The sequence below is a fragment of the Lepeophtheirus salmonis genome, chromosome 1 (assembly GCF_016086655.4).
Source record: "Lepeophtheirus salmonis chromosome 1, UVic_Lsal_1.4, whole genome shotgun sequence".
In the NCBI taxonomy this organism is placed as follows: domain Eukaryota; kingdom Metazoa; phylum Arthropoda; class Copepoda; order Siphonostomatoida; family Caligidae; genus Lepeophtheirus; species Lepeophtheirus salmonis.
Genome location: NC_052131.2, coordinates 43451318 through 43460960, shown reverse-complemented (window position 1 = coordinate 43460960; position 9643 = coordinate 43451318). Strand labels below are relative to the sequence as shown.

At 30.7% G+C, this 9643-nt stretch overlaps 1 long non-coding RNA gene across 2 annotated transcripts; it reads right to left on the bottom strand.

Annotated features, from left to right (window-relative positions):
• Nucleotides 1-3061: 3061 nt before the first annotated feature.
• On the bottom strand, nt 3062-5974 carry LOC121129207 (uncharacterized). Of its 2 annotated transcripts, XR_011784388.1 has the most exons (5): nt 5617-5974; nt 5432-5553; nt 5173-5342; nt 4715-4811; nt 3062-4664 (listed from the first exon to the last, which is right to left on the bottom strand). It is a non-coding gene; the product is annotated as an uncharacterized lncRNA (long non-coding RNA). The 2 variants fall into 2 exon arrangements; XR_005868376.2 differs by having other exon boundaries at nt 4715-5342.
• Nucleotides 5975-9643: the final 3669 nt, after the last annotated feature.

The following is a 9643-nucleotide window of genomic DNA, read 5'->3' as shown; positions in this document are numbered from 1 at the left end:
GATTTCGCAGCAAAAAAATCAAAGTTTGCACCTCCAAGATACATTTCTTGAGACAGATCCTTACTTATGAAATGGTTGAGATGACTACCCACAAGCCCTTGATTCTATCATTCATTAAAAAGTTGTTAATTATCTTGCTGAGCTCAGAGCTGGTCTCATTAAAGAATATAGTGGTCTACTAACATGTGATGAATCGTAGCTCCAATTCTTTATCCAAGTGGTCGAAGATCATCAAAGTTTATATTTCCTTGATTCAAGGAAATATACTTTTCTTTAAATAGTAATTTAAAGAAATATGTGCAATAAAAATAACTATAACTTCAAGTTTAATCATTGAAAAAAAAAAAAATTATCTTTACGTTGTGATATTTCTTATGCTAAACTAAGGATTACGTTATTTATATAGAGGGAGCGAAATTTTTTTCCCTCTTACATGTTTGGGCCAAAAACATATGTAGTCAAGTTGTATTATTTACATAAAATAACGCAAAAAAATAGTAGTAGGTCATATTATACTTTATTGAACAATTTTCTCAAAATCATTTCAATAATTCTATAATAATTATTATTATTTTAATTGAATTTTGTTATTTTATGTGTTGAACTATTCTTGTTTAAGGCATGTGGTTTTATTTTTTTATTTTTATGAATTACGCTATTATATTCAATATAACAGTCTAAATGATTGTTGCAAATATTACATATAAATTTAATATTATCAAGAAAACTGTGAGTTTTCTTGATAAATAATTTCTATCATAGATACAAATATGAAGAAGTCTACACAGGTTGGTTATCTCACTTCAACTAACTTTATTAGAGTCCTTCTATGAGACATATTATTGGTATAAACAATAAGAGCTATAAGAGGTCATTCAAATATATCTTTTTTGATTAGGACAGTTTAAAAATATTGCTCTGGCGTCTTTATTTTGTGCAATTGCTTCATATAGATTCCAGGAACCGATACAAACTAAATAAGTAGAATCTGAAGGATATATAAGGCCTCCTCGATTTATCATATTGATGAAATAATCTTTGACTGTTTGAGACTAATCATCCATAAATCCTTCTTCAAAATTAATATTAGGAAATGTGACTTCACTCGAATATTTTTTTCCCCTTCTATGCAGCTCTTCAAAGACCAAAAGTAATGTGCACCAGACAACTGTCTATATCTTCTAAATCTTGCTTCAATGAAGTCACTTTGACTAACACCTAAAATAACCACGGCAGCCATATGAATGAAGTCGTGTTCCATCTTTAACCAGAATGTTGAGGCTTTCAAATAAAAAAAAATTATTGAAAAATATCCATCCGTCTTTTTTTTTATAGCGATATCAAAAGAAAAAAGTTTTGTGGGTCACTCTTTATTAGCAGGACGATTATCTAAAGAGAGATATTGAGCCTTAATTTCTTCGATAGGAGTAACGTTATCCGCTTCAAGAAACTGTTGTCCCATATTTTCCGTTCGACTAGAAGATAAAGTACAAAACTATTAATCTATATATATTAATAAATAATATATATTTAAAAATTATCAACCTCAATTGGGTATATGAATTTTGAAAAATACACAAACAAAAACATTTAAAATATTACCAATACTCTTCTTGGAAATGTGCTTGAGTAGTTGCTCTACCGCTCCTTCGATCTGGTTGATGTCTTGATAAATAAGAAGGACAGTTTTGGAAACAAGAAGGAATGACGTCATATTTTAATCTTCTTTTCGTCAATTTTGAACCTTTTCGCTTCTTTTTTGTCTTTCAGAATGGCTTTTAAGATCTCAGTTACCATACAGGGTTTAGTTTGCGAATCTTTTATATGATATATCTTCTTTTCTAAGTAACATTAATAATTTAATCGACACGCATCCCTTAGAGCTTTTACTACTATGGACGTTAAGAAGAGGACCATCCTCTAAATATTCTATAATCGACTCCTCCAGTAGACTTGCGTTTCTTTTCGTGTCACCGGAGATGATTGAACTGTTAATAGACTCAGTATCACCTTCCTCAACTTCGGACGTTACAGTTCTCAAATCCGTTTGTAGGTTTTCTTCAAAGGGTATGGCCAAATTATTTACTTGCACTCCATCAATCTTTTGAGGTTCCCTCTCCGTTTGGATTTCCCCAGATATGGAATTATTTGAAGAAGAAAGTTCTGGAAAGGATATGGGATTTTTCAATGCCTCGTCATCGTCATTTTTACCACTGGACAAATACAAACATAAGCGAGAAGGTCATATTCATTTCCTAGTGAAATGTATTCATCTAACTGCAAGCTAAATTATGTTGCTACAAGAGTGTTGCAAAATTTATCTGCAATGTTTTGATGCATTTAATCTATTCTTCCTTGAACTGAGTTATTACTGAGAGGTATAGACTTCATAATTTGGTCAGTGACTAATATATACAGCTGGGTGCATCATCTTTCTTACTGCCCAATCGTGTAAGCCTTACCAGATCTACCAATCAGCAAAGAGATGTTGTATGAAGCTCGCAAATCGTTATTAAATTATTGTGAAGTGATCAAAACCATAATTCCAATAGTTTTTTCGTGCCTTGAACGTTTCTAAAAATTTCAGACAAATAGATTCCCAAGATCTTTTGGTTTATTTAGTTAAGGAAATATAATATTACTGATGCGAAAAATATATTAATAGAGTTTTATAATTACTGGACGTCCTTTAAGTACCTTCTTGAAGTTTTAGGGTAAAGAATTTGGGTTTTGCTATATTTTTTAACTTAAATATAAGTATTTATTGTAAGTAGTCTATTGGTATTTGAGAGTAATAGTATACTGAGTATAGGATGAAATATAAAGACACCAACAATGAATTACAATAATATTATATCGATGTAACATATTTCTATCTGTCAACCGGATAATATTTAACATGTTCATTTCTGATATCTTGTAATCACATTTTCTAAATTTAGTAGATAAATTTGTTAGTTTTATGTAATAATATGTATGCAATCACCGCTTTTTGCTCTACCGCCAACCCCCCACCGCCCTTTTTCCGCATTACTGCCCTGATATCAAAGCACTGCCCCCAGTGGGGTGGTAGAGCCCACTTTGAGAAACGTTGAATTAAACCAAACGTTAGTAGAAAAATTATACAAAGTTTTCTATTCCAAATTTATTCAACTAAATTTTTTGTATCATAAGGTTTTATTGCAACATGAAGTGATTAGATGATATTTAGCTCAAAACACTCATTTATGAAACAAATTGTATAATTTCAAAACTTCAGAGTCGTTGAGCTGCCTCTAAATATTTTTTAAAACCGTTCAAAAATTATATACGATGTCTTTTACCTAAAAGAAAAAATTTACAACCCACATAGCTCAACATTTCATATTTAAAAAAATAAGCTCTACACTTCGTTTGCCAAGAGGAATCTACTTATTTGTCTTTTTAACTCAGTTTTCCTAATTCTTCGGAAAGAGTTTCTAGATGAGTTTTGACAGGCTCTTATCTTCATTTAGAAAGTAATGTCAAAGAAGTTCAACCCTCGGAACCTGTCTCTTTACCGACCAAGGACTGAATTTCAAAAAAATGGAAAATCTCATATCGCTTTGGAATACGAATATTAATTAATTACTCCTTAACACGTAGTGACGAATGATTAAGTTAAAAAGCCTGAACTGTGCAATGATTGATTTCCTACATTTGAGGATTTTGTGTATACTGTGATTGAAAAAGGCATTATATATCACTGGGGAATACAAATCTGACATCATCTTACGAAAAATTGACTCATGATGTGTATGCCTGAAGAATTGCAAATTTTAAAAGTGACTTAATTAATTATTCGACCAAACGAGTTCATATTTGGGAATCTATCTTATGTAATCATGGGAAACGCTCGTTTGCCAAAAAGAATCCGTCTATTCGTCTCTTAGCCTCAGGCTTCTTATTTCTTCTGAAATAGTTCCAAGATGAGCTTTGACTGGCTTTCCTTATCTTCATGTAGATGGTAATGTAAAAGAAGTTCAACTCGCGGAATGTTTCGTTAGTGACCAATGATTGATTCATGAAGAAAATTTTAGAACTCTTATCGTTTTGAATGATGATTTTTCAAGAGAATAAAAATACAATTAATTCATGAATTCCTCCTTGACACGTAGTGGCGGATGATTAAGGAGAGTTCGAAAGAGCATGAACTGGCAAGATTAATTTGATATTTTTGAGGATTTTGTTGAAGCATTACAATAATTATTATAGGGAAATAATAAAAGTCATCTTATCTACAAAAAATTGAATTATGATGTGTATACCAGTATAATGGCCAATATTAAGCCATACATAAATAATTTGTATTTATTTATTTTTTTACCATACTATTTTAATATTTACACATTTAGGAAGCTCAATAAATATTCACTAATTGCTATTTTATTCCTCAAATTATTTTTATAGAGTTTTTGTTGGATTGTTTAAGGAATTAATACTGTTGAATATTCAATAAAAACTGAGAATAAGCTTTACTTTTGACATTGGAAACTAATATTGATGAATGTATAAAGATTATTATCATTTATATCCTTATTTTCAGTCTCTTTTTTAGGTTCAAACATGGTCCTATCAATTTCTAATCAAATATTAGAAGAACTGTTGAAGTCCATCAGGAAATTGATAATGAGGATTCCATCTTCCTAAATTATGAAATTGTATGAATAGTGTGAAAATAAAAAATTGACATTACCATCTAAATGAAGATAAGAGCTGTCGAAAGTCATTAATAATTACTTTAATAATAGTTTCTTTAACTTACTTAATTTTGCATGCATATTCTTCGTCTTCTGAAAGTAGAAGAAGCTATTGTATTTTCTTTGATGATCGCAGTTTGCATGCGTAAATGACTTAGACACAGTAAAAATTAAAATTTTATGACATTTTGCGACATTTATAGACGACTTAATTAATGGAACCGCTACTTCAGTTATTGAGTTTACAATTTTTTTCATTTTTTGGAATTGATTTACATAAAATTTGAATAAAGCCTCTATTTTTGCAAATTAATCCAAACAGTTCTTGGCGCAATAGATTAATAGTTCCTTAACAAATCTTAACTGAAGTGAATTATCGATGGTTTTATTATACCAATTTTTTCAATGTGAAGACTTGCAACATAAAATGTTTTATATGGTTTGAATTAAATACCGATGAGAGGCGTATTTTTAAAGACTTAAACTTTGAATTTGCGTCCCAAATTTTGACATCTTTCTCCTTCAACTTCTTCTTTAATTCCTTTATTTCTGCTTCATAGACTCTAACTTGGATTTGTATGTGGGTATTTATTTCCTTTAGATGTTTTATCTCAGGAGAAATATCTGTAATACATACAATTATTATTTTCTAAGGATAAAGTAACTAACGCAAAAAAAAATAAATATATATATATCATTATAAGAAGTTTCACCTTCTATTGTTGATGAAATTAGATTAATGTCCACTAAGTCTATTTCACTATTTTCGGAAGTGGGAGGTTCCGAATAAGGAGTGAAGTATGTATGATCTTGAAATTGTAGAGATCTTTTTTACCTGAAATTCGAAATAAAAAAGTTGCTTGAGATTTCCTTAATTATTAAATTTTCTTAGCATCACCAATGTTTTCCAGAATAAAAATGGGTTGGTGGAGTTTTTGGTGAGACTTGGAACTTTAAGTTTTAAATGTTTAAACAATGAGAGTTAGAATTCCTTATTTCTTCAAAATGTTTGAACGTGGTAAAATCCCTTGTTATTCTTTTAAGTTGTTCCCATAGAGAATACATGGAATTCATTCCTATCTGCATATCTCAGAATTTAGTCTCCTACAAAAATATTATTGAGGAGTAAAAACTATTGAAAAAAAGCACCAAAACTGTGTGTTCTATCCAGACGTAGATTTATAATTATTTAAACTTGATACCTTTATTATTGAAACACTTTGTAAATCAAAAATAAAGAATCATTAATGACATGATGAATGTCAAATTCCATCCACTTATTAGTTTTAATATTGATTAATATTTTTATATGATTATAAATGTTACGTATTTAAAGTATTAAATCTCTCATACCACTGTCAAACAAACAAAAGATTAATTACTTCTTTTATTTATTTTCGATGGGCATTAAATTACATTATTTTTCTCCTCAAAATTAGTTTTGGACGATAAAAGATGCTAAAAATAATTCTTCAAAATATCGTTATAAGCAAACTTCAATGAGGAATTATTCCAATTGTAGTAAATTTTGTATGCAATTCATAATTCACATATTTCCCAAATATAGCTAAAGCTTTTTGGGTAGGAAAGGCAATGATACATGATATGTAAAGAAGGGATCTGTGTAAAGAAAAAACTAAGAGGAATAAAAAACTAAGTATAGGGATTAGAAAAAGAAAAAAGGTTGCTGTTTGTGCTCTTTTTTCTTCTTTGTTTGTTATCTAATAGGTCGTGGGCCTGTTAACATCTCCCTCTAAAAGAAAAATGATCGCCTATTTATGCTGTATTATACGGTACTTTTGCCTCAAACTATTTTGCCGCAGGACATTTTGCTTTAAACTATTTTGCCTCAAGGATTTTTTCGCCTTAAAATGTAAATTAATGAGGTTTATACGTCGTTATTGTATATTTTTAGTTGTAAGTGATGTTCCCTTTCAATTTTTTAATTAAAATATGTAAATTGTATAACTATAAAACGCGTTAAATGGATGTATTATGGTGGTATAAACTATCATGTATCATTTGATTAAATATTTTGTCTCTGGTTTGAGCTCATTATATAATGAAATTTTGAGTATTATGTATGGATTGAAATTTTGGGCATAATTATATCATTTTTTATATATATTTTAAGGCAATATATCTTTGAGGCAAAATGGCTTTAAGGCAAAATGTCTTAAGATGAAAAGGTTTAAGTTAAAATGTCCTCAAGCAAAATAGTTTCAGGCAAAAGTACCTAATCCCCTATGGTGTAAATTGAGTTGAAAATGCATAATAAATTAAATATATATAAGTTTAAATATAATTATGATATTCTTGCAATAATGCTATTTTAAATGTAGAAGGTTCTTTATAGCAGTAATTAATTTTCTCGCTCCAAAATCATGTAAGTGATATTAATAATGGTCTTGATGCAGTAATACCATATGTCTTGAACCCGCCTTCTACTTCCACTCTTACACAAATCCCATCTCTAATTATAGGCATATATGTACCAGTTCTGTAGCTTTTTATATACAAAGAGAGGCAATCCATACAATGGCTGTGTTTTTTCTATGAGGAGTTGCAGGTAGACTAGTTTAGAAATATGAAGTTTGTATGTCTTCTTGAGATGACATTTTTTCAGAAAGAACAATTTTTTAAACGCTCATGTCAAATATACAAAGTTCTACTGCATACTTTCAAAATTCTTCAACTAACTAATTATTTCAAATTTCCATGTAACTTTGTTTACTAAAACTATTCAAATCAAATCATTCATAAACATTTGAACAAGCAACCATTTCCTGATGTGAAAAAGCTTTAGCTGCTCATATAAGCAAATTGAACAAGTTGCAACCAATAAAAATGAGATAAATCATTTTAAATGCAGAATATAAAGTACTTGCTTTGACAATATTGCAATAATTGAATATTCTATGGAGGGTCACTTTAACTTGTGTTACTACTTGATCTCATAAATAAGAATGTAGGGAGGTACAAATGTAGCTAAAGCTCAGTATGGCGTATTCGAAAATAACAGTACAGGGGAATACATATCACTATTAGTAGTTAGAGCGCCCTTTATAAGGCAGATGTTTCACTAAAATTATAGTAAATTATCTCAATTAGTTTAGTAAAACTCGAAGGAATGCACGATAATATTTCGTCAATATTCTTGATTGAGTCTAATTTTGGGACTGAGAGATCCCTAACAACAACTGATTAAGTAAAGGTATCAACTGACAAAGAGGTATTCTATGACGTCATGTTTTTTTTGTTTTACTTACAATTATAATCGGAAATTCCAACTAGGGATTTTGATATTCAACTCAGACTGACAATGATGATGTAATTAACATATCAATTCATTAATTTAGCTGACTTTGAAATTTAACTCACTTTTGTAGCTAGCCATAGCTATTGATCATTGGAGCAGACTCAATATCTTAATCTAGTACAGTCTTACTATGCGGAACTCCCAACAGAAATCCCTTTGGCGGATTTCTTTCTTTGTGGCTATCACATTTTTATGGCTTCATCTCAGGAGTAGTTTTTACAAACAAACAACGGTCAAAAGACCTCGAACTATCATAAGCATAATCTAAATTTAATGGTATTAAGATTATAAATTCTTAATATTTATATCTTCATCCAAGAGGTATTCTGCGAGTTCCGTGTATTCTCGTATTTTATTATATTATGTTAACCCTGACACCAGCTTGAACTAATAAATTCCTATATCACACATTCAATATCATGCCCAATTTTTAGAACTTTCTCGTTAAACCAAAAATTTAAAAAAAAGAGATAAACTTTTTTTATACACATTATATTTAGTAGAGTACATCATGCCGAAAATAGGAATTTTCCACTTCACATTTCAGGAAGTACTATTCATTTAAGTAAATAAAATGTATATTTATATGCTGTTCCAGAATTAGAGTCCAACTTACTTTAACGTCATTAAATTAGGAGTATTGTGTGTAGAGATTTTGTTACCCCAGTCAGAAATATTGTGACAGCAGGATAGGGCTCCATCCCACACTGCAAATGAAGTTCCAGAATGGTGCAAAGATAAGTTTGAGCACTTTTGGGATAATAATCTTTTGGAATCTCTCTTCGCCTGCTCTGAATCCCATAGCCCCGTAAACTACGTTATGGTCGCGGAGGGGTGACTTATGCAGTATCCAGGGTCAGAAAAGACTCCCTTATGGCAGTTATAGAGGCTACATGCACATTATATTTAGAAAGGGATTGTGAGTACTAGTGTGAAGTCAGTAACGAGGCATATCTGTTATGAAGGTTATGCTATGAAAATGAAAATTTAAGCGCTTTCGTAGGGTTTTTTATTTTTTGTAAAAATCTAGTTTTAACTTTGGCGAGATAGTTTTCGAAGTAAATTCATCGTTTAGGTCAAATTAAATACTTTTAAGTAAAAAAAAAAAAAAAGAAAGGAGGTTGCCTTTCTAGTCCGTGGCAGTCACACCAACGCCAATAAAATGCTCTCAGTCAACAATCAGACGATTTGGAGGGTCAGAAAACCTGTACATAGCATTGAAAAAAACTTCGAAGTGGTCTACCATCCAAATTAACTTCGGAAGCTGCCCGAGAGGCTTATGAAGAGAATCCAAATATGAGCTCGCCCCCCCCAAAAAAAAAAAAACACTATGAACAAGAGTCGTAAGAATTGGGGATGGTAGGTACCTAAGGCTTCAGAAACGACAACTTTCTCTGACGTGTAGTTTACCTTCTGGGTTGCAGGCCGAGACCATATCCATGATGCTGGAGTTGGTGTGACACAACCCTCCTACAACGACACCCTCCTTTCTCTTGCCTTCCAATTTCCACTTAAAAGTATTTGATCCAACCTAAACAGCTGAACTCACATCTAAAACTACTGTGTCAAAAAGTCAGAAGAGGATGATTACAAAAACTGCCACAAA